Source organism: Asparagus officinalis, chromosome 3, assembly GCF_001876935.1.
Source record: "Asparagus officinalis chromosome 3, Aspof.V1, whole genome shotgun sequence".
NCBI classification, from domain to species: Eukaryota; Viridiplantae; Streptophyta; class Magnoliopsida; order Asparagales; family Asparagaceae; genus Asparagus; species Asparagus officinalis.
This window is the reverse complement of record NC_033796.1, coordinates 85,903,771-85,928,937: the sequence shown is the minus strand read 5'-3', so window position 1 is coordinate 85,928,937 and position 25,167 is coordinate 85,903,771.

The following is a 25,167-nucleotide window of genomic DNA, read 5'->3' as shown; positions in this document are numbered from 1 at the left end:
TGTGAACTAGTTATTTTTCCTCTTTATTTTACAATTTTTATTCTATTTCTCTTCTTTCTATGCCATAAATGTTTTTCTCTCTACTTTCTATGTCATAATTTTTTTCTTTCTTTTGGAAAAATCATAAAAATATTGTCACTTGCCAAATTAATAGAGTTAATTAATATTTGATCTATTTATAAATTTTAAATTTTCTAATCCTTAGTTAGTTTTATACTCAAGCACACCTTTTATGATAACTCTAAATAAATTTCTTAAGAAATGATTTTTAAAGTAGTATACTTCACTTAAGCCATTAAAAAACTAACTAACTAACTTTGCAAAAGAAGAGTGCAGAAAATAGGCACCAAAAAAATATAAAAAAACTCTTGAATTCAAGTTGATTCTATCTCATAAAGCCTAAGTTGACCGAGTAATTAAGCCCAATGAGTATTTCCATACTTAATGACCGAAGCCCAATTAGATTGGAATTCATTAGCCTAAAACTCATTAAACAGTTACTTAGAAAGCTCGATAAAGTAGAAAAAGATCACCAAGGAATAAAGAGTGAAATAAAAAATATACTAACAATGTTTATATATATATAGGCATATTTGTATATATGGTCTTGAAAATTGATTTTGATTAAGAGACTTGAAAATTGTTTTAAAAAAAGAGTTAGAATGTTCTTTTCAAAACTTCCAAATTAAATTTCTAAGTTAGACTTGGTTTTGTATAGTTATAATGAAATTTTTTTCTAGGAGATTTACCGTAGAGTTATATATAAAAATGACATATTGAGTAATAACTAACTTTAATTAGAATGTCTTTAAATTGGCAAGTTGACTTAATTTTATGGGTATATTCATTGTAAACCCTCACGAGACTACCACTCGTCCTCTAGAGTAACCTTTGAGTTTAAATGGTTATTATATGCGCTAAATACAACCGCGATTTCTGCGAAAGTTAGTTAGAATTTTTTTCCTTTCTCTTTCATTTTCTTCCTTACTAGAAGACTAGCAAAAGTTTAGGTGTGGGATATTTAATAATCATATTTTATTATAATTTTATATCCTTATTATCTATTTTATAGTAATAAATATACTACTAATAATTATATTTATCTTAATTTGTAGGTTAATGAAGAAATAATGAATAAAAATCCAAAAGGCTCTAAGTTCCTCATTATGTAACCTTTTATTGAAGCCAAGGGTCAAGCCAAGAATCCTATAGAAGTCAGAGAAAATAAAAATCTAATATGAAAAGAAATCATATTCAAGATGTTCAGCCGCAAAGGAACAACGATGTCTCCTAATCCGGAAGGCGAATTTTAACATATAATATATGAAAATCGCCTATCTCGACTAGATAAAGCAATTTATCATGTCAGATTTTTGATACAAGTATTGATACTACCATCGATACCGATATCGATACCAATATTGATACCAGCATCGATACCGGTATCGATACCAGTATCGATACATGCATCGATAAGGGTATCGATACCAGTATCGATATCAAATGTGTAGTAACATTTTAAAAGCTGAAATTGATTAACTTGGGAAGCATGTTTAATCCAAGGGCTCTCATTCATTGATGTAGGCTATAAATAGAGGCAGAGAGCGAGGGGTTTGGATGTGAAATATTTTATAAAAGCTCCTTTTAAAGAGGAGTATTACTCTTTGTTTGATTATGAAGATGAAGGTGAGATGAAGATGAAGATCAAGATGAAGGTTTGCTATCACCTTGAGGCGAGAACCCTCTTGGAATGTAAATTTTTTCTTTGTTAATAAATTTATCTTTTGCTTTCTTTTCTTGTTTAAATAGCCAAGAGGCTAGAACCCTCTTTCTTTAGATTTATTTTTATGCGTAATAGAGTAGATTTACTTTCATGTCTTTACTTTCTCGTTTTAAATTCTTGCATTTATTTTTTGTAACTAGTTTTTATGCACGTGCAGTGCACGTGGTAAAATATCAAAGTATTTTTTTATATTTATTTTGTTACTGTAAATAAGTCAGATTTATACTGAGTTCAAATATGTAAATTAAATTATTAGATTTACTGTTATTTTTATTTAAATATTATTAAAAATTAATGTAATAGATTTTTAAGCTAAAATGAGATGAATGTACCTAACTAGGATATTGTAATTGTCATTATGAATTATAATTATAGCAATAAAGAAATCACATTTCTTTTTGTATTGAAAATATAATTGCATAGTATTGTTGGATATTATAAGCTTAATTGGGACATCTTAATTGATTTCTTAAGAAAAAATATGAATTGACATAATAATATCTTCAAGTAGAATATTAAAAGAAAATAAATTAAATTAATACTTTATGTCATTTTCAAACTCTACTAATCCTAATATATAATATGGAGTCAAGCATGAATAGAAATATCATTATGAGCTAATGTTCTAGTAAAAAAGAAACCACATTTCTTATTACATTGAAAATAAAATTGCATAACACATTGGGACATTATAAGCTCATGTTTTGTAAAAAACAATTTTACTAAACCATTATAATCATATAAAAATAAATTGCAAGGAATGGTTCAGAGATACCTCTTCTTACATGAGATAATAAAAATCAACCTATACAATAATATGTATTATTGAAAAGCAGTAGGATTTGAGCAAACCTATAAAGAAATTTATAATGAAACTCAAAGAAACATGAAGATTTTAATCAAGTGCGCATTGCAGAACATTCAGAGAGTAATTATCCAAAAGCAGTAAGATTAGAGCAAACCTATAAACAAACTTAGGACGAACTTGAAGAAACATAAAGATTTTAAATAACTTCGCATCATAGAACTTTACAATTAGAGAGTAATTATCCAAAAGCAGTAAGATTAGAGCAATCACATACATAAATTTATTATAAAATTTGAAGAACAAAACATACCAATTACAGAAAAGACAGTGAAATACACCTGTAATTGTCCAAAAGCAGTAATAAAAAGATAAAAACTAAATAATAAAGGTTACTATAGTATACTTTTATGTGATGAAAGCAATCACATAAGCATAAAAAATTACTAATAATGTTGTATGAAAATCCCTTATAAAAATTCCTAATTCTACTCAAAAATTAAGATATTATATAAAATGATCAAAAAATATTATCCTTTATTATTTTTGTTTCATATTTTAATTGAACCGAGATTAATTTTTCTCCACCTTTATCTTTTTCCTGGGTAATTCTAGAGTAGCATCTTCATCATCTACGTCGATTATAATATCAGGCTGGAGTTAGATTTCTTATGCTATTATATTTCCTTTGCCTCACTCATCTTTTGTTTTTCATCTAACTTCACCAGGAATTTGAATGTTTTTTGATGTTCAACACAAATTTATGGAAATATAGACTCTGATTATTTTTCTGTTTCAATGAGAACAAATGTTATTTTAATATATATGAATTTTTTTTATTTTCTAAATTATTACTTGAATAGAGTTAGGAATTACCTCTTTTTTTCGTAATGAATTTTTCTGTTGTGCATGCAATAAGAGTTTCTGCTACATCAAATAGTCTTACTCTTACATTATCCATACTATTTTCCACGAGAGTCTTAACTACGTACCTATAGTTTTCATTGTCTATTTCTAGAGGTAGTTAATATTATATTTTAATATGTTCATGCCATAAAAAAGATATATTACTTAACCTTGATACTGAGTCATCAATGATTCTGTGGCATTTATCATTCAGACACTCTTTGCTAATATCTTTATCAACTTTTTTGTTGCAGCCTTTGCAAGTATAAATTCATGGCTCGAGTCTATTCAAAATAGTAGTTATCTTTACCTTAAATGTGCACTAGCATGTCTGTATATTGACAAAATTTAGTTAGATTTAAATGTGTTAATAAGAATAGGTTTCTAATATTATACCTGTATCGAATTCTGTGATGTATGCATAATATCACTAATGTAAATTTTTTTTGCATTTATAAAAAGCATTGATGGAGATCCTTTTGTTTTTTAGGCTTCTTCCAAATGAAACATGCATATTAGATTAAAATATAATACTATTTCATTATTGCATTATATGAAAGTATGCTTGTTCTACTTCCCATTCCCTAAATTCTTTAGTTAGATGTATTTTTGGGTTGATATATATTATTGATATAACTTGCGACGATATGCTTGTCTCCCCTGCAAAATTGAGATAATTATTGGATAAATTTTATGTTTAGCTGTCTTTAATAAGAATTTTAGTAATAAATTATGTACCTGTATATATAGAGATTTTAAAATCTGATAATGCTATTACAGGCTTATCTTTGATTTTGGCTTTAAGAATTGTTCCTTCATTTGTAGATAAGTCCCCAAATAAAGTTGTGCGCATAGTCATTTCACTGTGTATGAAAAAAGAAAGTACGTTAATCTTATTTTTTCTTATGATATTGGAAATAAGTATCATGAATATACCTTTTATCCATTTGCATGATTTTCCTCCTATTATCTGGTTTGTTATGTTTTGTAATATAGTTGATCACCGGCTTCACGTTAGTTGTTATTGTAAGAATATCTGCAAGTAATTTTATAAAAAAATTATGATTCTATAAATTAACGTCTCATTTTGTATTGAAGATTAAAGTAATAAATCTATAAGTACTTACTAATTTTTGTTGTATCTTTCATGGAAAATACTTCTTCAAATGGGACAAAGTTGTTCAATATGTTCTCCAAGTGGAAACCTGTTGGTGCTTCTTTGATAGATACGTCTTTTATTAATACTAATTCAAGTGAGTTGTGGATTCTTGGAAAAGCTGGGTTTATTCCTTTCACTTCTCCATTTGAAATAAAAATAATTTGATTTTTTCGAAGCATATCTATAAACTTTTCAATAGTCTCCGTACATAACTCCATGTATTTTGTTACCCTATAAATATTATTAACACCAGAGATAATTGTTTAGAAAATATAATTGATCAATACTAAGCTATATATTATATTTTAATTAGTTATATGTAAACAGAAAAACAACATAAAAAGGCATTCTGAAAGTTATTAGGGTTTTAATGAAATTTACCGAATAGATAATGACAATCACAAAAAAATACAAGCTGAATTATAAACGCTGATATTATGAAAATAACAAAAAAATGCAATCTTTTCTCCTTTTTCTTCTATTACGGATAAAAACTTTCAAAATCCAAGTAACAATATTTGTCTTCAGAACTATGCTTGGAGGCTCTAGTACAATATCTAAAGTCAATTCTAAATCAAACTCCAGAATAGTGGTAATCACCACATTTTTAAATTCTCTAACAATTTTATATCTCTTTGCATAAGTAATGGATGAACTTATTATGTATTCTCAAGGTAGGATCTCACGGTATATGTTGTCAGTTAATGGCATTGTACTAATTGATGAGAGAAGACCTCGTATTAAAAGATTCCAAATTAATATATTAAAAATAAAATTTGTAGAATGTATGTTAACAAAACAGTACGAAGGAGTACATGACGTACAGATAAAAGTTATGTTAGTCTAATTAACCAAATGTTAGATTTCATTGTATCATCAGAATACTTTCACCATGTTACCTTTTGAAAGTTGTAGTGATCATGTTTCTTCAGTTGATAATATTTCTTGAATTTTAAAAAGTATATACCGCTTTCTGTATGTAGTCTCATGATTGTGCTTTCTTTGGTCTTATAATTTTTTGTGCTTACACCAATTTCAATTTGCTGATATCATATACTTTTGAATTCTTGTGCAAGTATCAAAAATCTTAAGAGAATCAGGCATATTATTGTCGACTCCAAAACTAAAATTTTCATATTTATGTGTTTGTGATTTTTTTTGTATTTTTGCGGAATGAAAGACAAGAGACATATTGGTCTATATTAATCTTACATACTAATTACATGTTTATTAAATTTAGAAAACTTTGCATTGGAAGTAATCGAAGTCATTATCCAATGAAATAGTGCTGACAGCGTGTTACTTTTCCATGGGGATAACTACTGGTGATACGAAACTGAAGTTGATTAGTTCAGTGGATAAATGATTCAAATAATGAATGATTAAGATAATGAATAAGAAAAATAGAGGACCAACAAATTTCCTTCCGTGCCACGCGCGCAGCAGTGGTAGGAGGCCTTTGTCTCTTGCACAGTCGACCATGGCGATCGACCGCTGGGAGTTTTGCTAGTTTTATTCTTTTCGGGTCAGTTTGGGATTTTTGGGTCGGGTTTGTGGGCTCATCATGATGCCCCTGGGTTCACACAAGGCTGTAGTCCAGGGTGAAACCAAGAATGTCAAACCTGCCATGCACCACACCGTGCAATAACATATTTCACCATCACAATGACTATCTCTCTAGTAGAGTCAACAACATGTGTAGGTACAAAAGCAAGTAAAAGATAATACAAGAGTCAACTGATGAAATAATAGATATCAAATTAATATCCATCATCTAACATACTGAAATACAAGTCAATATCTGAAATGAATAAACTAGAGTTCTCAACAAGTCTCAAATATAAAATGTCTGAATAAGAGGAAATAAGGCACACAGCCTTTACAACTTCTAGAATAAAACCCTCAAATGTCTAAACAAAAGTCTACAGTGGAGCTCAAAAGAAAATATAACTAAAATAAACAGCTGAAGCTAAAGTGCATTGCCATCAACCTACGACTCTCCGGACACCTGGCTCGTTACCTGAAAGGGGAGGGACAACGAGCGTCAAAGCGCTAGCGAGCAACATCACAACCAACCCCAAGGGATAGGGCTCGTTGTTTACAAAAAATACAGTTAATACGTATATAGATAAAATCACTGATCCTATTTAGGTAATTACAACATGAGCATAAGTATGTCGAGCGAAATAATCCAAACAAGAAAACCCTCATGTATATACCATGTAGCTCAAATTGTAAATCCCTATGTATAAGAAGATTTTAGTATTTAGGAAATTACAACACGAGCATGGGTACGTCGAGCGAAATAATCCAAACAAGGAAACCCTCATGTATATACCTTGTATCTCAAATTGTAAATCCCTAAATACCAAACCCAAAATCTAATACAAGAATAATAATAAAAGAAGGCAAACCCATCTCAGAACTTAAAATATTGTGTCATGTCACAACCCACATAAGTGTCATGTCCAGCCTATGCAAGTTTAAGTGTCATACTCAAGGTATAAACGGGTGTCCAACACATGGACTAAACTACATGTAGTGAATGTCCAACACATGGACTGCATTTGAAAATTGTCCAACACATGGACTGAAAAATGAATGTCCAACACATGGACTAAATGTGATAAATGCCCAACACGTTGACTACACATAGAAGTTTATGAAAAGATGCATATATACTAATTTCACATGTGTCTCGGTATGCAAATCTAAACTCGTGTCCATAAGTCATCTCACAAGTAGAAATATAAAATAAACATAATTTTCTAATATCAGATATTCGAGGCGACTCCTCGCTCTCATAGAAGCACGCAATAACTATCAACATGCTCAAACAGTTTCGGTTAAAGCGAAACAACTCAAACAGATCCAAAACAAGGAAAAACTAGAATTTTCCTCATCAGTCGACTCATGAGTCGACTGGGATCATTGGTTGACTCATTGGTCGATCAGAAAGAATAGAAGAAAAGAAAGAAGGCAGGAAATTTCCCGTCAGTCGACTCATTGGTCGACTCATCAGTCGACTCATAAGTCGGCTGATAAGTCGGCTGATTGGTCGACTGAGCAAAAAATTCCCAGTTTCTGCATACGTTGATTACCTACAAAAATTTTCAACCTAAAGGTCCTCTTCATCATTTTTAGCAATATAAATACGATTCTCACATATATGTACCAAACTGAAACGAAAGATTTACATGTAATTACTAACATTAAAACCGTAAACATATTTATACATGTTTAAAACGTATTGAAATCAATAAATCACAAAGAAACAAATGTTTAATTCTAATTCCAGATTTGGATCTACATTACAAAAACGTTGGTGAGCTTTTTATAAACTGAAAATGTGGATCTTGAAACTCATAATATAAAGCATCTATCTTTATGCACAAAATATGTTTTAGGCTCAAAAATCCAAAATAAAACTCAAAGAAAATTATACAAACAGTGGGTAAGGACTGGGCGAGATGTTACTCACCTCTGGTATGCTGAAAAACTCTTGAACCCTCTGGGAAACGATCCTCCTTCGTTCTACTGAAATCCTCCAAAAATTTCCCCAAAATCACCGAACACTAAGCTAGGGTTTGAGGGGAGAGAGGGGGCTAGGGTTTTTGGGTTCTGAAAGTGTTCTCGGGTAGGAGAGATAATATATGAGTGGTCAAACCCGAAACAAAAACGAACAGACCTGCAAACTAAAAGAAAACACGAAATCAGCCCATCAGTCGACTCATTGGTCGACTCATTGGTCGACTCATAAGTCGACTCATAAGTCGACTGAGCGGACATTTTCCAGATCCATGCATGTTTTTCTAATTTGCCAAAACCAATGCACAAAACTCTATAAAAATATACTTATACATATCTAATAACTTGATATCAAGTATATCTATGACCTCAAGCCATTTACCACAATAGAATTATTCATCATCAATAATTCACATATACTTCTAACAAAAATACGGGGTTTTACATTCTTCCCCCTTTAAAAGAATTTCGTCCGCGAAATTCAGAAATCATACTCAAACAATTGATATTACTCTAGATAAGCATATAATGATATTTATATTTAACAATCCAGGATGACTATATTCCCACTCAACCTTTAATCAAATGGAACTAGTACGTCGGGAGAAAAATTCAAACAAGGAACCCCCCATATATATACCATGTATTCCAAAAGATTAAGAATTAAGCGGAAATATCCTCATTCTAGCGTTAAATCTAAATATAATTACACAAATAATCATACACATAAATCAATCCACTACCTTAATAAGTGCAGGAAGTAGCGCTACATAGCATCTTCGCGCTCTCGAAAAATCATCTTCGATGTCTATACTTAACCATCTAAAATGTAAATACTCCCCCTTAACCCCTAACTAAATGGAACAAGTACATCGAGCGAAAAATCCAAACAAGGAACCCCTCATATATATACCATATGTTCTGAGTACTTAGGAGATAAGTGTTAATACCCTCATTTTAGTGTTAAGCATAAACATCGCCATACATGTAATCATAAGTCATATATAAGTCATACAAAAATTTAATTTACCTGCTCAAACATATGTGGGTAGTCGCGATGCATGTCCTCTTCGCGCTCCCAAGAAATCTCCTCAACACCTCTTTGGTTCCACTGAACTTTCACCAAAGGAATTACCATGTTTCTAAGTCTCTTGTCCTCCCTGGTAAGTATACAAACCGGAATCTCAATAGTAGTCAAATCCTCCTGTAGCTCTATCTCTGGTGCATCCAACACTCTCTGTTGCTCCTCATCATGTAAGTGCTTCTTGAGCATAGAAACATAAAATACATTGTGTATACTAGACATCGATGCTGGAAGATCTATTTTGTATGACACAGCTCCAATGCGCTCCAAAATCTGGAAAGGTCCAATATATCTCGACGCAAGCTTTCCCCGTCTTCCGAATCGCTGAACGTCTTTCATAGGCGGTACCTTCAGCATAACTGAATCTCCAACCTAAAACTCCAAGAGTCTTCGTCTCTTATTTCCATAGCTCTTTTGCTGACTCTGAGCGGCTAAAATCCTCTCTCAGATCAGTGCTACCTTCTCAGTAGTCTGCCTCATAAGCTCTGGCCCAAGCATTAAGCTATCCTCCGGCTCGGCCTAGCATATCGGTGATCTACAAGGTCTCCCGTACAATACCTCATATGGGGCCATACCGATTATCGCTTGATAACTATTGTTATAAGCGAACTCTATCAGTGGGATATGATCCTCCCAGCTACCTTGAAAGTCAATGACACAAGCCCGCAACATGTCCTCCAACACCTAATTCACCCTCTCCGTCTGACTATGCGTCTATGGGTGGAATACACTACTGTAAGATAGTCTGCTGCCAAACGAATCCTGGAAACTCCCCCAAAAATGCGAAGTGAACACTGAACCTTGATCTGACACAATCGTATCAGGAACTCCATGAAGTTGAACAATCTCCCAAATAAATATCCTCGCATATGTCTCAGCCGTATATGTAGTCTACACTGGAATAAAATGCGCTTACTTTGTTAACCGATCCACTATCACCCAAATGGAATCATTCCCCTTCGTCGACTTTGGCAACCCTACAATAAAGTCCATAGAAATATCCGCCCACTTCCACTTTGGGATGGGTAAAGGCTGAAGTGTTCCTGCCGGTCTCTGATGCTCTACTTCACCTGCTGACAGGTAAAATATTTAGCTACATACTCTGCAATCTCTCTATGCATACCACTCCACCAAAAGTGTCTCTTCAGGTCCTTGTACATCTTATACATACTCTGCAATCTCTCTATGCATACCACTCCACCAAAAGTGTCTCTTCAGGTCCTTGTACATCTTAGTGGTCCCTGGATGTACTGTGTACCATACCACTCCACCAAAAGTGTCTCTTCAGGTCCTTGTACATCTTAGTGGTCCCTGGATGTACTGTGTACCTAGTACGATGTGCCTCGTCAAATAACTCCCTCTTTAGCTCGGTACTGGATGGCATAACCAGTCTACCCTTCATCCGTAGACCTCCATCTGCTCCAATGGTCCAATCAGCCTTAGGCTCTTTAGTAATCTCCTCCTTTCGGATTTGAATCCAAGAGTCTTCCAGCTGAGCTCTGACAACTCTGATACTCCAAGATGGCTGCACTGACACAGCTCCCAAAAATACACTGGTTCCACAAATCTCGGGTCTAAAATCAAACTGGCTAAGAGTAAGAAGATCTCGATACAATGAGCATCTCAAAGCCGAAACCTGATGTCGACGCTTCCGGCTTAAAGCATCTGCTATGACGTTCGCCTTCCCCGGATGGTACTGGATCACAAACTCGTAATCCTTAATAAACTCAATCTACCTCCTCTGTCTCTGGTTGAGCTCCTTCTGAGAGAAAAGATACTTCAGACCCTGATGGTCTGTGAACAACTCAAACTGCACTCCATACAAGTAGTGTCTTCATGACTTCAGTGCAAATACCACTGCTGCTAACTCCAAGTCATGAGTGTGATAGTTCTGCTCATGCACCCTCAACTGCCGTGAGATATATGCTACTACCCTCTGAGTCTGCATCAAGATGCCTCCTAAACCTGCCAATGATGCATCTGTATAGACGACAAATGTCCTGTCGCTGCTTGAAATAGTCAAAACTGGCGCTAAAGTCAACTTAGTCTTCAAAATATCAAAGGCCATCTGGCACTCCACGCTCCAAATGAACTGTACAACCTTATTCATAAGGCATGTAAGTGGCGTCGTAATCGTCGAGAAGTCCTGGACGAACTTCCTATAATAACCGGCTAATCCAAAAAAACTATGAATGTCTGTCACCGTCTTCGGCGGTTCCCAATCAAGAACTACTATAACCTTAGCCGGATCTACTGCTATACCCTCTCTACTGATGACGTGATCGAGAAATCTGACTTCCGAAAGCCAAAATTCGTACTTGCTGAACTTGGCATATAACTGATGATCCCGCAGAGTCTGCAAAGCTAACCGTAGATGCTGCTCATGATATGCCTCCGATCTCGAATAAATGAGGATGTCATCAATAAATACAATCACAAACTGGTCCAAGAAGGGACGGAAAACCAGATTCATCAAATCCATGAATACAGCGGGTGCATTGGTCAACCCAAATGGCATGACCATGAACTCGAAGGATCCATATCGAGTCAGAAAAGCAGTCTTGGGAATATCCATCTCCTGAACCAGCAACTGATGATAACCAAAACGAAGATCAATCTTCGAGAAATATTATGCTCCCTACAATTGGTCGAACAAGTCATCAATCCTAGGTAATGGGTACCTATTCCGGATAGTGGCCTTGTTCAACCCTCTATAATCAATACACAAACGCATACTGCCGTCCTTCTTCTTCACGAAGAGAGCTGGCGTTCCCCACAGAGAATGACTCCGACGAATGAAACCCTGAGCTAACAACTAGTCCAACTTGGTCTGAAGCTCCCTCATCTCAGTTGGTGCCATGCGATAGGGTGCGCGGGATATCAGGGTTGTGCCCGGCTGTAACTCAATATAAAACTCAACTTCTCTCACAGGAGGTAACCCAGGTATGTCCTGAAAGACATCCGGATACTCTGAGACAACTCTAGTCTGTAATAAATCAATACTCTGATCCCGTCGTAACACCTCCTCGATGTATGCCAGAAATGACTTCGTAAAACGGTTGCCCTGAGAGGTTGCCACAATCATCTCAAACCCATCGGACGTTCACAAATTGACTGTCTTCACAAAGCAGTCAATACTAACATGGTAGGAAGACAACCAATTCATACCAAGGATAACATCAAACTCAGACATATGCAATACTATCAAATCCACTACGAACTCCGACTCATCTAAACTGATAGTACACCTCCTACAAATGCTCTCCAGAAGCGATATCTCACCTTACGAACTCCGACTCATCTAAACTGATAGTACACCTCCTACAAATGCTCTCCAGAAGCGATATCTCACCTAAAGAGGTGGAAACTGATAAAACTGATAGTACACCTCCTACAAATGCTCTCCAGAAGCGATATCTCACCTAAAGAGGTGGAAACTGATAAAAGGGTGTCTAAAGGCTGAGCTACGAGCTGGAGTCTAGTCATAAAAGCATACGAAATGAAGGAATGCGAAGCTCCTGAATCGAAGAGAATACGGGCGGGAAAAGAATTCACAAGGAACGTACCCTCCACCATTGCTCTACTAGCTCTATGATTACGCGGTACTACCACATATACTCTGCCTGTGGCTGAAGACTGCTCTGCTGCTAGTGCTGGAGAATACAGGACTATCTTCCCCTGAGGAACCTCCTGAACTGTACGAATCTGTCCCTCAGTCTTCTGAGTTGCTGGTGATCCTCATATGCTGACCCTGACCTCTGCCCTAAACTCTCTGCTACTGCTGGTGCAGGCCCTTGTCCTGCTGAGCTGCTGCTGGTACGCTGCGGCACTCCGATGCCCTATGTCTGACCTTGCGATAGTTATAACAAACTCCCTAAAACTTGCGCTGCTGATGCGCTCTCTGATCCTACTGGGGTCCCTTCTTAAAAGGGCCCTGATGCTGCTCCTGAGGTCCCGAAAAAGGTCTCTTGTTCTTACCCTTGTCCCCGGTCTGTCCTGCCTTTGTCTTCCCTTCCTTATCCTTCTGGAACATGGCAGTCTCAATCTCTTGTGAGGTGATGGCCCTAGCTACCTCTCGAACTGAATAGAACTTCCTCGAGACGAGGTATCGACAAAGATTAGGGCGAAGCCCTGCTAGGAATATCTGAGCCTAGCGCTCTCCTGTCTGCCACATACCCGTGAAGTGCAGAAACTCCATGAACCTGCTCTCAAAATCTGCCACTGACATATCCCCCTGAGTCAACCAGGACAACTCAAGTTCCTTCCCAGTCTGTGCTGTAGAAGATATATACCGTCCATCAAAGAAATATACGAAATCCTCCCATGTGAGGGTCATCCATTGCTCTGGAGTGAACTAGAGTCGATACCAACTCCCGGCGTCTCCCTTCAGATTGTAGGATGCTAATCTCTGCTTCTGTACTGAATCCACATTAAGTATATCGAGGGTGTTACTCACATCCTTCTTCCACTTATGGGCTGCAAAAGGGTCTGATGACCCCTAAAACTCTGGTGCTCTCATCTTCTGGTACCTCTCTACCATACGGAGCCAGGCCTCCTGCTCTGTGGCTTTATCCGGGACTACTGGTGGAATAGCTGCAGGTATGGTCTCTAGGGGTCTCTTGCTGATGGGAACGATTGGTATCCCCTGCGGCTGATCTACTGGTGGTGGTGGTGGCCCTCAATTGCTGCCATCCTAGCAATAAGGGGAGCCATAAGATCTATAAGATACTGGGGAGCCTGCTACGGCTCAGGTGGTGCTTGCTGTGGCTCGGGTTGAGCTTACCGTGGCTCAGATGGAGCCTGTTGTGGCTCTGCCTGTCCAGCTCTCCGAGTACGAGGTCTACCACATCCTGCCATCTATCTGATCATAAGAAATAAGAGTTCATTAGTCAAAATAGACATATATACATACATAATGTGTCACAATACGATTTTCACAACAATTTAGTATTCACACAAATACTTTAAGTTTACACAAAATAGTTGTCATAAATTTTTTTTTTCAAATTTTGAGATATACGCATATATCGTCCTCACTCATACTAGGAAATCCTTACGGATTCTATACATGAATCCTAAGAGACTCTATCCTAGCTCCACGACTCGACACAGGATGATCCTAGGGATACTGGAACTAAAGCTTTGATACCAACTGTGACGCCCCTGGGTTCACACAAGGCTGCACTCCAGGGTAAAACCAAGAATGTCAAACCTGCCATGCACCACACCGTGCAATAACATGTTTCACCATCATAATGACTATCTCTCTAGTAGAGTCAACAACAGGTGTAGGTACAAAAGCAAGTAAAAGATAATACAAGAATCAACTGATGAAATAGTAGAGATCAAATTAATATTCCATCATCTAACATATTGAAATACAAGTCAATGTCTGAAATGAATAAACTGGAGTTCTCAACAAGTCTCAAATACAAAATGTCTGTTGAAATACAAGTCAATGTCTGAAATGAATAAACTGGAGTTCTCAACAAGTCTCAAATACAAAATGTCTGAATAAGAGGAAATAAGGCACACAGCCTTTACAACTTCTAGAATAAAACCCTCAAATGTCTAAACAAAAGTCTACAATGCAGCTCAAAAGAAAATATAACTAAAATAGACAATTGAAGTTAAAGTACATTGCTATAAACCTGCGACTCTCCGAGCACCTGGCTCGTTACCTGAAAGGGGAGGGACAACGAGCGTCAAAGCGCTAACGAGCAACATCACAACCAACCCCAAGGGATAGGGCTCGTTATATACAAAAAAATACAGTTAATACATATATAGATAAAATCACTGATCCTATTTAGGTAATTACAACATGAGCATAAGTATGTCGAGCGAAATAATCCAAACAAGGAAACCCTCATGTATATACCATGTAGCTCAAATTGTAAATCCCTATGTATAAGAAGATTTTAGTATTTAGGAAATTACAACACGAGCATAGGTACGTCGAGCGAAATAATCCAAGCAAGGAAACCCTCATGTATATACCTTGTATCTCAAATTATAAATCCCTAAATACCAAACCCAAAATCTAATACAAGAATAATAATAAAAGAAGGCAAACCCATCTCAGAACTTAAAATACTCTGTCCTGTCACAACCCACATAAGTGTCATGTCCAGCGTATACAAGTTTAAGTGTAATACTCAAGGTCTAAACGGGTGTCCAACACATGGACTAAACTACATGTAGTGAATGTCCAACACATGGACAGCATCTGAAAATTGTCCAACACATGGACTGAAAAATGAATGTCCAACACATGGACTGAATGTGATAAATGCCCAACACATGGACTACACATAAAAGTTTATGAAACGATGCATATACACTAATTTCACACGTGTCTCGGTATGAAAATCTAAACTCGTGTCCATAAGTCATCTCACATGTAGAAATATAAAATAAACATAATTTTCTAATATCAAATATTCGAGGCGACTTCTCGCTCACATAGAAGCATGCAATAACTGTCAACATGCTCAAAAAGTTTCGGTTAAAGCGAAACAACTCAAACAGATCCAAAACGAGGAAAAACTAGAATTTTCCTCATCAGTCGACTCATGAGTCGACTGAGATCATTGGTCGACTCATTAGTCGACCTGACAGAACAGAAGAAAAGAAAGAAGGCTGAAAATTTCCCGTCAGTCGACTCATTGGTCGACTCATCAGTCAACTCATAAGTCGGTTGATAAGTTGACTGATTGGTCGACTGAGCAGAAAATTCCCGGTTTCTGCATACGTTGATTACCTACAAAAATTTTCAACCTAAAGGTCCTCTTCATCATTTTCAGCAATATAAATACGATTCTCACATATATGTACCAAACTGAAACGAAAGATTTGCATGTAATTACTAACATTAAAACCCTAATCATATTTATACATGTTTAAAACGTATTGAAATCAATAAATCACAAAGAAACAAATGTTTAATTCTAATTCCAGATCTAGATCTACATTACAAAAATGTTGATGAGCTTTTTATAAACTAAAAATGTAGATCTTGCAACTCATAATATAAAGCATCTATCTTTATGCACAAAATACGTTTTAGGCTCAAAAATCTGAAATAAAACTCAAAGAAAATTATACAAACAGTGGGTAAGGGCTGGGCGAGATGTTACTCACCTCTGGTATGCTGAAAAACTCCTGAACCCTCTGGGAAACGATCCTCCTTCGACAGCACCTTAAAAATTCTACTGAAATCCTCCAAAAATTTCCCCAAAATCACCGAACACTAAGCTAGGGTTTGAGGGGAGAGAGGGGGCTAGGGTTTTTGGGTTCCGAAGGTGTTCTCGGGTAGGAGAGATAATATATGAGCAGTCAAACCCGAAATAAAAACGAACAGACCTACAAACTAAAAGAAAACCCAAAATCAACCCGTTAGTCGACTCATTGGTCGACTCATGAGTCGACTCATTGGTCGACTCATAAGTCAACTCATAAGTCGACAGAGCAGATATTTTCCAGATCCGTGCATGTTTTACTAATTTACCAAAACCAATGCACAAAACTCTATAAAAATACACTTATACATATCTAATAACTTGATATCAAGTATATCCACGACCTCAAGCCATTTACCACAATAGAATTATTCATCATCAATAATTCACATATACTTCTAACAAAAATACAGGGTTTTACACTCATATATATTGTTTTAGTTCGTGAGAGCCTTTTCTTCACCTAAGAAAACCCTAGCAGCCTCCTCCCTCTCTCTTGCAAACCTTAGCTCTTTCTTTGGACGTTTCTTGGCGAGTTTTTGGAGAATTTTGGTGAGTTCCAGCGACGTTCTGTGTAGGAGGATCTTTTCCAGCATCTTTTTCAGTTGTTCTTCACCCCTCAGGCGAGTTTCATCTCGCTCAACCCTACACCCCTGTTTTTAGATTTGTTTTCTAATGTTTTCTTGTGATTTGTCAGCCAAATATGCTATTTTCTTTGTATAAAGATAGATCTTAATATTGTATGATGCAGAAGAATAAGTTTTCAGTTAATAAAGATCACACATGAATTTCTTAATGTAGATCTAGATCTGGAAATACTTCTAACAAGAGTTTTGTAAGAAAAATATTTGTTTTCGAAGGTTTTGACACGAAATATACATGTTTAAGTTTTGATTCTTTTTATCTATAGTGATTAGTCTGTGAATCACATGTTCTGGTTATGCTAAATCATTTATGAAGTTTTAATAATGCTTATAATTATCGTACGAAAGTTTTGGATCGAACCCACTGTTTGCGGAGAAAGTTGTTGTATTCATTGCTGTATTCATTACAACTTCAATCGTTACAATGAAACAAAAAAAGATTGTCTTTTTATAAGACCTTTACACAATGAAAAAAAAAGTTACAACTCTCGTCCAAACAAACGCAGAGATCGTTTATCGGTCTTCTGCTTGCGTGGGTCTTTGGCCTGTGACGGGGACGTCAATATCCGTGGACTACCTGACACTCAGATCTGTTCTGAAAAATCGGACAGAGCTTCGTTGATCTGTGTGAGATCTAGAAGCCTGAAGCGTCTATCTCGGCTAAAACGAGATATCTGCTCTTCTTAGTGATTACCGGCAAAGGGTAATACTAAGGAAAGGGGGAACGGGTGATGAAGATTCTGATGAAGACCTCTCCTCTCCTTGTTGAAGCGCTCGACCACTCTTCACTGCAGCAGGGCTTCGCCAATCTTCTCCAAAAATCCCGATCTTAAAAAATGAGGTAAGGGGTGGCTATTTATAGGCCATGGGGAGCACCTAGGGTGCCTAGACACCCTAGTGTGTCTCAAGAAATCCGAGACACCCCTAGGGTGTCTCGGAATTTCCGAGACACCCTTGGGGTGTCTCGGAATTTCCGAGACACCCCAAGGGTGTCTCGGAATTTCTGATACACCCCTTGGGGTGTTTTGGAATTCCTGAGACTCCGTTGAGGTGTATTCGATTGTTTTCACCGTAAATTCTTCGTCTGAACTCGGATTTGAGTGATTCCAAGTGCGTTGGATGCATGACGAAGAGTTCGATCCGCTCCGGTGGTTGGATTATCTGTAGAGTGGTCGAGACATGAGGGACATTGTCCTTTTTGTGAACATTGCCGGGTTCCCGATTGGCCCGGGTCTTCGTTGTTCCGAAACCCTATCAGCTCACGTAGTTCGTCGATTCACTTCAATTGTTCATCGACGTCAATTAGACTTCTGTGGATCGGATAGTGACATTCATCGTCGCTCTTTAACACTGAACCGTTCGTGGAGACCTATAGGCAATTTTCGATGCCTACAGATACCCCCTCCAAAGCGTTCCGGACTCGTTTCTTTTATAGAAGAGGCTGGAATACTTTGGATGTGATTGGTCTAGCCTTCAGTCGGCATAAGGACCTGTAGTTAGCTTCAACTCTTGTCTCCTTCGATTTTGGTCTATTCGATGCTTTGACGAATAGCCGAAGTTCTTCCGGCACTGCGTTTATCGCTTGGCCGTCGTCGGAGTCTCGAGTCTGCAGCTGATGAATTGAGTTTGGCTCGTGTCATTGAGTTGACCTTGAACTACCTCCGTCACATTGTGTTGACTTAGGGTTTCAGATCATCGTGTGTTGACTTTTTGTCACAACGTGTTGACTGGCGTTGACCTAGGGTTACGCGTTGACCGGCGTCCACCCTAGGGTTTCGAATCGTCAAACGTTGACTCTGGTTGCAACGCGTTGACTGGCGTTGACCTAGGGTTTCGAATCGTCGAACGTTGACTTTTTGGTCGCAACGCGTTGACTGACGTTGACCTAGGGTTACGCGTTGACCGGCGTTGACCTTAGGGTTTCGAATCGTCAAACGTTGACTTTGGTTGCAACGCGTTGACCTAGGGTTACGCGTTGACCGGCGTTGACCTTAGGGTTACGGACTGCCCGACATTGACACAGTTTATACTCGTACGCTTACTGGAGTATACACAGTTTAAGCTCTTAAGGTATTGGAGCATGGCGGTCCCGAGTGTTAGGGCTGCAGGACCAACTATTAAAGCTGATTCATCTGCATGTGTGGATTTTATCCTGAATTAGCTGTATGCTCAAGTCATGAGACCAACTAGTGGAGCTAGTGCATCAATGACTCGTATTTGTAGAATTTTTGGCAAATTCTCAGCCATCAACGGGTTTGATGAGCCTTTACCGACTACCGTTTGAGTCGGGCTAGCATGCGGATTGTCTTAATCCGTCCCGCATGTGACGTTGTGCTAAGAGAGTTAACGCTCTTAGTGCTACGATATTGAATACGTAGACTTCGTCTTTCTCACGGGAATAGACTACCCGGCAACGCGTGTTAGGCGCTGACTTATCCTTACTTAGGATTCAGGATAAAATTCCCCGTGCGTGTGAGGCACGGATTATGGTGTTATTAATAACAACCTGCCACAATGTTGAATATGTGGTCTTTTGTCCTTTTTTTACGGTCAAAGACTAACCGGCAACGCGTGTTAGGCGCTGACTCATCCCTTCTTAGGCTTCGGGATGAAATTCCCCAGACTGGAATTCTGGTGTCTTCTTCAATCGGTAAAAGACTAAACCGGCAACGCGTGTTAGGCGCTGACTCATCCCTTCTTAGGCTTCGGGATGAAATTCCCCGTGCGTGTGAAGCACGGATTATGGCGTTATTAATAACAACCTGCCACGATGTTGAATATGTGGTCTTTTGTCCTTTTTGCGATCAAAGACTAACCGGCAATGCGTGTTAGGCGTAGGCTTATCTCTATTTAGGAGTCGAGATAAAATTCCCCGTGCACCACACAAATTTTGGGATTTGAAAAAGGTGGTGTCTTCTCTTGGGGCAAAGACGAACCCGAAATGGGAGAGGAAGAATTTTATATTCTATCTCCCGGTGCTGAAGAGGAAGAATTTTATATTCTATCTTCAGCTGGAAAGGAAACTCGAGGTGGGATCTCCACCCCCAGAATCCGAAATGATGAAACTAAGAGTGGGATCTCCACTCCGAGAATCGGAAAGATTCGGATAACCTTAACTGTCGGAAGGTTTGATTACCGAACTAAAGGTGAATTTCTCGTTTATTGAGAGTGAATATATGGTTTTGGTCCTAACTGTAGGAAGGTTTGACCAAGTAGGAGTTTGAGATGACCCTAACTGTAGGAAGGTTTGATCACTCGATTTTGAAAGTGGACCTCTCGTTCACTGGAGGAATCGAGAGGGGATTTTGGTTTTGGTCCTAACTGTAGGAAGGTTTGACCAAGCAGGAGTTTGAGATGACCCTAACTGTCGGAAGGTTTGATCACTCGATTTTGAAAGTGGACCTCTCGTTCATTGGAGGAATCGAGAGGGGATTTTGGTTTTGGTCCTAACTGTAGGAAGATTTGACCAAGCGGGAGTTTGAGATGACCCTAACTGTCGGAAGGTTTGATCACTCGATTTGAAAGTGGACCTCTCGTTCATTGGAGGAATCGAGAGGGGATTTTGACTGTGGTCCTAACTGTATGAAGGTTTGACCAGATTATATCCGGACTCTAACTATGAAAGTTTTGAGTGCACGAACATAGCGAAAGTTTGAATGGATTGAACTTGATAGAATTTGGTGGTCCCACCATTAATTAGTCTGATCGGTAAGGGACTCAGTGTTCATCACTTTGTTCATATTGATCGGGTGATCCCTAAGAGTATTAACATTCTTTCGGGAACTTCCCGTTACACGAATTATCCACCCCCAGCCTTCTTGCAAAACTGGGTGTAACGAGGAGTACGTTATCCTCCATCACATGTTCAGGTTATCCTTGAGAATATATGATTCTCTAGGAATTTCCCGTTACATAAATCGTCCACCCCCAGCTTCCTCTGCGGAACTGGTTCGAATTATTATTCTCGGTTACCTGACCGGGTTATCCTTAAGAATATTAGCGTAATATCCTCCAGGAACTTCCCGTCAAAAGTGGGAAACAGTTTAGACTCATATACCTATTGGAGTATCAGGGAACAGTTTAACCTCTTGTACCGGTCGGAGGATTGAGAAACAGTTTATACTCGTATACTCTTTGGAGTTTTAGGAAGCAGTTTATACTCTTATACCGGTCGGAGTTTGCCATTCTCAATTGGCTTATACTTGTCGGAGTATTGCCGTTATTATTTGGTTTATCCTAGCGTTATGACGCCGGCTTCAACCAAGGTTTGGATGCTATTCTTTAAAGTAAAGCAAGCCTTGGTGGGATGAAGGATCCTCCTGTGGTACGCACAGTACTTCGGATCTGCAGTGTTGTCAGCTTCCTCCTGATTCGTGATGGGCGGCAGCTTGATCTTGTTGTTTTCAAGAAGGGATTCGAAGATGGCGGGAACGTCTTTGTCTTTGAACGAGTACTCTTTCTGGGCCTTTTGATCCGAAGTCTTCTGCTATCTTCGGGACTGGTGTTGTGACGTTTGATTAACGTCAATGACTGTTGCGGGTGCCTTCCCTTCATCGTGAGGTACGAGACTCGAATTCAGAGGGTTAACCATCGGTTGGCTCCTCTCGGCTTTCCTCCTTCCAAGGAAGCGTTCGGCCTGTTCTCCGCGCACCTTCAACTCTTTCCATGTCTTGAGCGGCTCTACTCCCATAACATCCAAGATGTTAATGGACAAATTGTTATGACAAGTCTGCAAGATGAATTCCTCCGTGATGGGATCCTTGCAGTTCATCGCCCGATTGCGGAAGCGTTTGATGAAGGTATCCACCGACTCTCCGTCTTTTTGTTTTTCATCGAAGAGTGTCCTGATCGATACTTCAGCATCATCATCGAAGAAATGAGTGAGGAACATGCTTTCCAGGTCCTCCCAGCTGTTGATGCTCCCCGGCTTGAGGCGACGATACCAATCGAAGGCCGCTCCGCGAAGAGTGCCAACGAATGACCGAACCATCAAAGGCTCGTTGCTAGAGATCACCCCCAAGTGGGACTTGAAATAAATCAGATGCTGAGTGGGGGAACCCTTTCCGTCGAATGGCGTGAAGTTGATTAGGTTGAACTTCGCTGGATACGGAATCGATTCTCATTCTCTTGGGTAAGGACACGGAATGCCGGTCTTCTTCACCTCTCGAGCAGACATCAGGGCGTCAATTTTCCTTTCGAGATCCTTCATCTTTTCGGCCTCATCTATATCCTGTTTTGGATAATTTTTGAGAGGAATAATACGGCCACCCCCAGTGTTATCATCATTGGTGGGTCCACCCCCCAGCGTCGTTATTTTTAGTGGGGCCACCCCCAGTATTTTTGGGCGGTGCGTCGGCCATGATGATTTCGTCCACTTCCGGATCGCTGTCAACTACGGCGTTCTGGGTGCGACGGCTGGATTCAACTAGCTGATTTGACAAAGCTCGGATTTGTTGGTCGTGCATTTGTCTCATCTCCTGCATAGCCATTTCCATTTCGAATTTGAATGCTTCTTTCTGCTTGGCTAGAGCATCCTCAATGATTTTGGCTATTTGCTGGGAGTTGACCATGAACACTTCCCGAGCTTGCCCTATGCTAGACGTTGTATCGTCGGAGGCGAGTGCGGAATAAGAATCTGAGAGCTCATCATCGGAATGAATTCCTTCATGGATCCCATGGTGATCGTTATATCCGACGGCTTCTAGCTGAAGCTGAGCTATTCCCGAATTGACTCCGCTTCCTGGAGAGAAATTAGGGTCGGAACCATTTGGAACAATTGGAGATTTTCCCTTGTTGACCATGTTGATGGTAACTTCTGGGAATTCATCATCTCGAGCAACCGATCCTCTTTGGTGGAAACGCCTTGATTTGGAAATTCTCTCGAACATCGAGACCCTCTGCGGAGCGGTCTTGGGGTCTTGGGGCAGCTACACGCTGACAATACTGCCTGGATAATTTTGGTACACGGACAGTGAGAGTCCGCTTCCCGGGTACTTCTCTTTCGAGATTTATTCGTACCCCCAGCCTGATAGTACAACTCATCGACGTTGCGGTCGGAGTAACCTATCGGCTGTTTACATAGATTCTCAGGTATAACTCGTTCGTCTGTCTGACGTGTTTTCCTCTGAGTAAACATTGCCTTGTTGGCATCTACGGGAGTCACACGTTTGGAATCACACCTTTGTGAGGGTGAAACCTTAACGGGCTCCTGATTTTCTGCACGCACCGCCAAGCGGGCCGTTGCAGAAATCAATTTGTTAGGAGGTCGCGTACGACCCCCAGTCTGGATGTTGGCTCGAAGCTCCTTCAACGATCTCCAGCTTTCCTTAACAAGTGCTTTTCCTCGATTCTCGGGTAGGGCACCGATACGATCCTTCATGGGATTCCTAAACTTGAGGAAATCCACGCCGCGGTGGGGCTTTACTGGAGGTTCGGGATCTAAAGTTGATGAAGGGTGGAGAGCAACATTGCCTGCTTCTGCCTTAGGCACTGATTTGGCTTTTGGTACCCAAACTCGTTTGGATCTCGGCGATCTCTTAACTGCCTCTTCCTTTTGCATTTCTCGTGCTTTTCGCACAAGGGCTCGGGCATGTGCAAGCAAGGTGCGGCGCTTCTTGATCCGCTCCTCGAGGGTGGAACGGGTTCTTTTGACACGAACCCATCCGTTAACTTCTGTCTTGGAGGAGGAGTTTGTTGTTCGCCGTTGTTGTTCCCGGCGTTGCCTGGATTTTAGATCCACATCATAGCGGTTCCCGTCCATTGACTCCAAAGCCTTGGCCAGCTGACGAGCAAGGCGTTGACGCCGTCTTTGGCGTGCTCTCTTTGATAATGCTGGAGCGTCTTTAGAAGCCATCTCCTCGGCGGAGGAGGAGTCCGGATCTGCGGTCTCGACCACGTTGGACGACGCGGGGACGTCGCGTGGTGCAAGCGCAGCGGCGGCAATGGGATTTTGGATCTTTGAGCCGAAGGTCCCGCGAACATTTCTGGAAAAGGATACCTTCCTGCGCCTGTTCGGAGAGGCGGATCTGGAGGAGGAGGAAGAGAGGTACTCTTCAAACTTTTGCTGATCGAACTCGTATTCGATCTCTTCATTCACCCGGATCTTGAAGTCACGACGGCCTCGGTGGCGAGGCCGTTGGCTCCCACTGTGGTCGCCAGCTTGTTTGCGGAGAAAGTTGTTGTATTCATTGCTGTATTCATTACAACTTCAATCGTTACAATGAAACAAAAAAAGATTGTCTTTTTATAAGACCTTTACACAATGAAAACAAAAAAAAAGTTACAACTCTCGTCCAAACAAACGCAGAGATCGTTTATCGGTCTTCTGCTTGTGTGGGTCTTTGGCCTGTGAAGGGGACGTCAATATCCGTGGACTACCTGGCACTTAGATCTGTTCCAAAAAATCAGACAGAGCTTCGTTGATCCGCGTGAGATCTAGAAGCCTGAAGCGTCTATCTCGGCTAAAACGAGATATCTGCTCTTCTTAGTGATTACCGGCGAAGGGTAATACTAAGGAAAGGGGGAACGGGTGATGAAGATTCTGATGAAGACCTCTCCTCTCCTTGTTGAAGCGCTCGACCACTCTTCACTGCAGCAGGGCTTCGCCAATCTTCTCCAAAAATCCCGATCTTAAAAAATGAGGTAAGGGGTGGCTATTTATAGGCCATGGGGAGCACCTAGGGTGCCTAGTGTAGGCATATAAAATTGCTTATAGGTCCCTTAGCACAGCTCGGCACAAACCGACGAACCAACGAGGCGACGAGATCGACAATCAAGCCAAGTGTTGAAGAGTCAACGAGTCATCCAACCAAGGACAAACTCGGACGAATCACGATCGAATCAAGATCAGTTTCGGACTCAAACTCAGAAGCGGGTTTACTGCCAAATCAGGAATCAGATGTACTGCCAAATCGGATCAACACATCAGAGTTCGAATTAACCACAGAACCGAATCACGGACAAAACGGATACAACGCAAGAAGACGGAAAACAACAACACCCGGAGGGGCTCGGCTCA